This window comes from Carcharodon carcharias, chromosome 28 (assembly GCF_017639515.1).
Source record: "Carcharodon carcharias isolate sCarCar2 chromosome 28, sCarCar2.pri, whole genome shotgun sequence".
Taxonomy (NCBI): Eukaryota; Metazoa; Chordata; class Chondrichthyes; order Lamniformes; family Lamnidae; genus Carcharodon; species Carcharodon carcharias.
Window position 1 is genome coordinate 14,993,625 of NC_054494.1, and position 8,254 is coordinate 15,001,878.

The following is an 8,254-nucleotide window of genomic DNA, read 5'->3' on the forward strand; positions in this document are numbered from 1 at the left end:
TAGCATCAGCTAGCATCCTGATAGGCACATCTCCTAGCATCACCTAGCATTACCTAGCATCCTGATAGGCAGATCTCCTATCATCATCTAGCATCCTGATAGGCACATCACCTAGCATCACCTAGCATCCTGATAGGCACATCTCCTAGCATCATCTAGCATCACCTAGCATCCTGTTAGACGCACCTCCTAGAATCACCTAGCTTCCTGACAGGCCCATTTCCTAGCATCATCTAGCATCCTGATAGGCACATCTCCTGGCATCCTGATAGGCACATCTCCTAGCATTACCAAGTATCTCATAGCATCAAGATAGGCACATCTCCAAGCATCACCTAGCATCTCCTAGCATCCTGATAGGCACGTCTCCTAGCATCACATAGCATCCTGATAGGCACATCTCCTAGCATCCCGATAGGCATATCTCCGAGCAACACCTAGCATCCTGATAGGCACATCTCCTAGCATCATGATAGGCACATCTCCTAGCATCCTGATAAGCACATCTCCTAGCATCACCTAGCATCCTGATAGGCACATCACCTAGCATCCTGAAAGGCACATCTCCTAGCATCACCTTGCCTCGTGATAGGCACATCTCCTAGCATCACCTAGCATCCTGATAGGCACATCTCCTAGCATCACCTAGCATCCTGATAGGCACATCTCCTAGCATCACCTAGCATCCTGAAAGGCACATCTCCTAGCATCACCTAGCATCCTGATAGGCACATCTCCTCTCATCACCTGGCATCCTGATAGGCACATCACCTAGCATCTCCTAGCATCCTCAAAGGCACATCTGCTAGCATCCTGATAGGCACATCTGCCACCATCAACTAGCATCACCTCGCATCCTGACAGGCACATTTTCTAGCATCATCTAGCATCCTGATAGGCACATCTCCTAGCATCCTGATAGGCACATCTTCTAGCATCCTGATAGACACATATCCTAGCATCCTGATAGGCACATCTCCTAGCATCTCCCAGCATCCTGATAGGCATTTCTCCTAGCATCACCTAGCATCCTGATAGGCACATCTCCTAGCATCACCTAGCATCACCTAGCATCCAGATAGGCACATCTCCTAGCATCACCTAGCATAACCTAGAATCCTGATAGGCACATGTCCTAGCATCACTTAGCATCACCTAGCACCCGGATAGGCACATCCCCTAGCATCCTGATAGGCACATCTCCTAGCATCACCTATCATGCTGATAGGCAGATCTCGTAGCATCACCTAGCATCCTGATAGGCACATCTCCTCATATCACCTAGCATCCTGATAGGAACATCTCCTAGCATCACCTAGCATCCTGATAGGCACTTCTCCTAGCATCACCTACCATCAGCTAGCAACCTGATAAGCACATCTCCTAGCATCACCCAGCATCACCTAGCAACCTGATAGGCACATCTCCTAGCATCACCTTGCTTCATCTAGCATCCTGATAGGCACATCTCCTAGCATCACCTAGCATCCTGATAGGCACATCTCCTAGCATCACCTAGCATTGCCTAGCATCCTGATAGGCACATCTCCTATCATCATCTAGCATCCTGATAGGCACATCACCTAGCATCACCTAGCATCCTGATAGGCACATCTCCTAGCATCATCTAGCATCACCTAGCATCCTGTTAGACACACCTCCTAGAATCACCTAGCTTCCTGACAGGCCCATTTCCTAGCATCATCTAGCATCCTGATAGGCACATCTCCTGGCATCCTGATAGGCACATCTCCTAGCGTTACCAAGTATCTCATAGCATCAAGATAGGCACATCTCCAAGCATCACCTAGCATCTCCTAGCATCCTGATAGGCACGTCTCCTAGCATCACATAGCATCCTGATAGGCACATCTCCTAGCATCCCGATAGGCATATCTCCGAGCAACACCTAGCATCCTGATAGGCACATCTCCTAGCATCATGATAGGCACATCTCCTAGCATCCTGATAAGCACATCTCCTAGCATCACCTAGCATCCTGATAGGCACATCACCTAGCATCCTGAAAGGCACATCTCCTAGCATCACCTTGCCTCGTGATAGGCACATCTCCTAGCATCACCTAGCATCCTGATAGGCACATCTCCTAGCATCACCTAGCATCCTGATAGGCACATCTCCTAGCATCACCTAGCATCCTGAAAGGCACATCTCCTAGCATCACCTAGCATCCTGATAGGCACATCTCCTCTCATCACCTGGCATCCTGATAGGCACATCACCTAGCATCTCCTAGCATCCTCAAAGGCACATCTGCTAGCATCCTGATAGGCACATCTGCCACCATCAACTAGCATCACCTCGCATCCTGACAGGCACATTTTCTAGCATCATCTAGCATCCTGATAGGCACATCTCCTAGCATCCTGATAGGCACATCTTCTAGCATCCTGATAGACACATATCCTAGCATCCTGATAGGCACATCTCCTAGCATCTCCCAGCATCCTGATAGGCATTTCTCCTAGCATCACCTAGCATCCTGATAGGCACATCTCCTAGCATCACCTAGCATCACCTAGCATCCAGATAGGCACATCTCCTAGCATCACCTAGCATAACCTAGAATCCTGATAGGCACATGTCCTAGCATCACTTAGCATCACCTAGCACCCGGATAGGCACATCCCCTAGCATCCTGATAGGCACATCTCCTAGCATCACCTATCATGCTGATAGGCAGATCTCGTAGCATCACCTAGCATCCTGATAGGCACATCTCCTCATATCACCTAGCATCCTGATAGGAACATCTCCTAGCATCACCTAGCATCCTGATAGGCACTTCTCCTAGCATCACCTACCATCAGCTAGCAACCTGATAAGCACATCTCCTAGCATCACCCAGCATCACCTAGCAACCTGATAGGCACATCTCCTAGCATCACCTTGCTTCATCTAGCATCCTGATAGGCACATCTCCTAGCATCACCTAGCATCCTGATAGGCACATCTCCTAGCATCACCTAGCATTGCCTAGCATCCTGATAGGCACATCTCCTATCATCATCTAGCATCCTGATAGGCACATCACCTAGCATCACCTAGCATCCTGATAGGCACATCTCCTAGCATCATCTAGCATCACCTAGCATCCTGTTAGACACACCTCCTAGAATCACCTAGCTTCCTGACAGGCCCATTTCCTAGCATCATCTAGCATCCTGATAGGCACATCTCCTGGCATCCTGATAGGCACATCTCCTAGCGTTACCAAGTATCTCATAGCATCAAGATAGGCACATCTCCAAGCATCACCTAGCATCTCCTAGCATCCTGATAGGCACGTCTCCTAGCATCACATAGCATCCTGATAGGCACATCTCCTAGCATCCCGATAGGCATATCTCCGAGCAACACCTAGCATCCTGATAGGCACATCTCCTAGCATCATGATAGGCACATCTCCTAGCATCCTGATAAGCACATCTCCTAGCATCACCTAGCATCCTGATAGGCACATCACCTAGCATCCTGAAAGGCACATCTCCTAGCATCACCTTGCCTCGTGATAGGCACATCTCCTAGCATCACCTAGCATCCTGATAGGCACATCTCCTAGCATCACCTAGCATCCTGATAGGCACATCTCCTAGCATCACCTAGCATCCTGAAAGGCACATCTCCTAGCATCACCTAGCATCCTGATAGGCACATCTCCTCTCATCACCTAGCATCCTGATAGGCACATCTCCTAGCATCCTGATAGGCACATCACCTAGCATCTCCTAGCATCCTCAAAGGCACATCTGCTAGCATCCTGATAGGCACATCTGCCACCATCAACTAGCATCACCTCGCATCCTGACAGGCACATTTTCTAGCATCATCTAGCATCCTGATAGGCACATCTCCTAGCATCCTGATAGGCACATCTTCTAGCATCCTGATAGACACATATCCTAGCATCCTGATAGGCACATCTCCTAGCATCTCCCAGCATCCTGATAGGCACTTCTCCTAGCACCACCTAGCATCCTGATAGGCACATCTCCTAGCATCACCTAGCATCACCTAGCATCCAGATAGGCACATCTCCTAGCATCACCTAGCATAACCTAGAATCCTGATAGGCACATGTCCTAGCATCACTTAGCATCACCTAGCACCCGGATAGGCACATCCCCTAGCATCCTGATAGGCACATCTCCTAGCATCACCTATCATGCTGATAGGCAGATCTCGTAGCATCACCTAGCATCCTGATAGGCACATCTCCTCATATCACCTAGCATCCTGATAGGAACATCTCCTAGCATCACCTAGCATCCTGATAGGCACTTCTCCTAGCATCACCTACCATCAGCTAGCAACCTGATAAGCACATCTCCTAGCATCACCCAGCATCACCTAGCAACCTGATAGGCACATCTCCTAGCATCACCTTGCTTCATCTAGCATCCTGATAGGCACATCTCCTAGCATCAGCTAGCATCCTGATAGGCACATCTCCTAGCATCACCTAGCATTACCTAGCATCCTGATAGGCAGATCTCCTATCATCATCTAGCATCCTGATAGGCACATCACCTAGCATCACCTAGCATCCTGATAGGCACATCTCCTAGCATCATCTAGCATCACCTAGCATCCTGTTAGACGCACCTCCTAGAATCACCTAGCTTCCTGACAGGCCCATTTCCTAGCATCATCTAGCATCCTGATAGGCACATCTCCTGGCATCCTGATAGGCACATCTCCTAGCATTACCAAGTATCTCATAGCATCAAGATAGGCACATCTCCAAGCATCACCTAGCATCTCCTAGCATCCTGATAGGCACGTCTCCTAGCATCACATAGCATCCTGATAGGCACATCTCCTAGCATCCCGATAGGCATATCTCCGAGCAACACCTAGCATCCTGATAGGCACATCTCCTAGCATCATGATAGGCACATCTCCTAGCATCCTGATAAGCACATCTCCTAGCATCACCTAGCATCCTGATAGGCACATCACCTAGCATCCTGAAAGGCACATCTCCTAGCATCACCTTGCCTCGTGATAGGCACATCTCCTAGCATCACCTAGCATCCTGATAGGCACATCTCCTAGCATCACCTAGCATCCTGATAGGCACATCTCCTAGCATCACCTAGCATCCTGAAAGGCACATCTCCTAGCATCACCTAGCATCCTGATAGGCACATCTCCTCTCATCACCTGGCATCCTGATAGGCACATCACCTAGCATCTCCTAGCATCCTCAAAGGCACATCTGCTAGCATCCTGATAGGCACATCTGCCACCATCAACTAGCATCACCTCGCATCCTGACAGGCACATTTTCTAGCATCATCTAGCATCCTGATAGGCACATCTCCTAGCATCCTGATAGGCACATCTTCTAGCATCCTGATAGACACATATCCTAGCATCCTGATAGGCACATCTCCTAGCATCTCCCAGCATCCTGATAGGCATTTCTCCTAGCATCACCTAGCATCCTGATAGGCACATCTCCTAGCATCACCTAGCATCACCTAGCATCCAGATAGGCACATCTCCTAGCATCACCTAGCATAACCTAGAATCCTGATAGGCACATGTCCTAGCATCACTTAGCATCACCTAGCACCCGGATAGGCACATCCCCTAGCATCCTGATAGGCACATCTCCTAGCATCACCTATCATGCTGATAGGCAGATCTCGTAGCATCACCTAGCATCCTGATAGGCACATCTCCTCATATCACCTAGCATCCTGATAGGAACATCTCCTAGCATCACCTAGCATCCTGATAGGCACTTCTCCTAGCATCACCTACCATCAGCTAGCAACCTGATAAGCACATCTCCTAGCATCACCCAGCATCACCTAGCAACCTGATAGGCACATCTCCTAGCATCACCTTGCTTCATCTAGCATCCTGATAGGCACATCTCCTAGCATCACCTAGCATCCTGATAGGCACATCTCCTAGCATCACCTAGCATTGCCTAGCATCCTGATAGGCACATCTCCTATCATCATCTAGCATCCTGATAGGCACATCACCTAGCATCACCTAGCATCCTGATAGGCACATCTCCTAGCATCATCTAGCATCACCTAGCATCCTGTTAGACACACCTCCTAGAATCACCTAGCTTCCTGACAGGCCCATTTCCTAGCATCATCTAGCATCCTGATAGGCACATCTCCTGGCATCCTGATAGGCACATCTCCTAGCGTTACCAAGTATCTCATAGCATCAAGATAGGCACATCTCCAAGCATCACCTAGCATCTCCTAGCATCCTGATAGGCACGTCTCCTAGCATCACATAGCATCCTGATAGGCACATCTCCTAGCATCCCGATAGGCATATCTCCGAGCAACACCTAGCATCCTGATAGGCACATCTCCTAGCATCATGATAGGCACATCTCCTAGCATCCTGATAAGCACATCTCCTAGCATCACCTAGCATCCTGATAGGCACATCACCTAGCATCCTGAAAGGCACATCTCCTAGCATCACCTTGCCTCGTGATAGGCACATCTCCTAGCATCACCTAGCATCCTGATAGGCACATCTCCTAGCATCACCTAGCATCCTGATAGGCACATCTCCTAGCATCACCTAGCATCCTGAAAGGCACATCTCCTAGCATCACCTAGCATCCTGATAGGCACATCTCCTCTCATCACCTGGCATCCTGATAGGCACATCACCTAGCATCTCCTAGCATCCTCAAAGGCACATCTGCTAGCATCCTGATAGGCACATCTGCCACCATCAACTAGCATCACCTCGCATCCTGACAGGCACATTTTCTAGCATCATCTAGCATCCTGATAGGCACATCTCCTAGCATCCTGATAGGCACATCTTCTAGCATCCTGATAGACACATATCCTAGCATCCTGATAGGCACATCTCCTAGCATCTCCCAGCATCCTGATAGGCATTTCTCCTAGCATCACCTAGCATCCTGATAGGCACATCTCCTAGCATCACCTAGCATCACCTAGCATCCAGATAGGCACATCTCCTAGCATCACCTAGCATAACCTAGAATCCTGATAGGCACATGTCCTAGCATCACTTAGCATCACCTAGCACCCGGATAGGCACATCCCCTAGCATCCTGATAGGCACATCTCCTAGCATCACCTATCATGCTGATAGGCAGATCTCGTAGCATCACCTAGCATCCTGATAGGCACATCTCCTCATATCACCTAGCATCCTGATAGGAACATCTCCTAGCATCACCTAGCATCCTGATAGGCACTTCTCCTAGCATCACCTACCATCAGCTAGCAACCTGATAAGCACATCTCCTAGCATCACCCAGCATCACCTAGCAACCTGATAGGCACATCTCCTAGCATCACCTTGCTTCATCTAGCATCCTGATAGGCACATCTCCTAGCATCACCTAGCATCCTGATAGGCACATCTCCTAGCATCACCTAGCATTGCCTAGCATCCTGATAGGCACATCTCCTATCATCATCTAGCATCCTGATAGGCACATCACCTAGCATCACCTAGCATCCTGATAGGCACATCTCCTAGCATCATCTAGCATCACCTAGCATCCTGTTAGACACACCTCCTAGAATCACCTAGCTTCCTGACAGGCCCATTTCCTAGCATCATCTAGCATCCTGATAGGCACATCTCCTGGCATCCTGATAGGCACATCTCCTAGCGTTACCAAGTATCTCATAGCATCAAGATAGGCACATCTCCAAGCATCACCTAGCATCTCCTAGCATCCTGATAGGCACGTCTCCTAGCATCACATAGCATCCTGATAGGCACATCTCCTAGCATCCCGATAGGCATATCTCCGAGCAACACCTAGCATCCTGATAGGCACATCTCCTAGCATCATGATAGGCACATCTCCTAGCATCCTGATAAGCACATCTCCTAGCATCACCTAGCATCCTGATAGGCACATCACCTAGCATCCTGAAAGGCACATCTCCTAGCATCACCTTGCCTCGTGATAGGCACATCTCCTAGCATCACCTAGCATCCTGATAGGCACATCTCCTAGCATCACCTAGCATCCTGATAGGCACATCTCCTAGCATCACCTAGCATCCTGAAAGGCACATCTCCTAGCATCACCTAGCATCCTGATAGGCACATCTCCTCTCATCACCTGGCATCCTGATAGGCACATCACCTAGCATCTCCTAGCATCCTCAAAGGCACATCTGCTAGCATCCTGATAGGCACATCTGCCACCATCAACTAGCATCACCTCGCATCCTGACAGGCACAT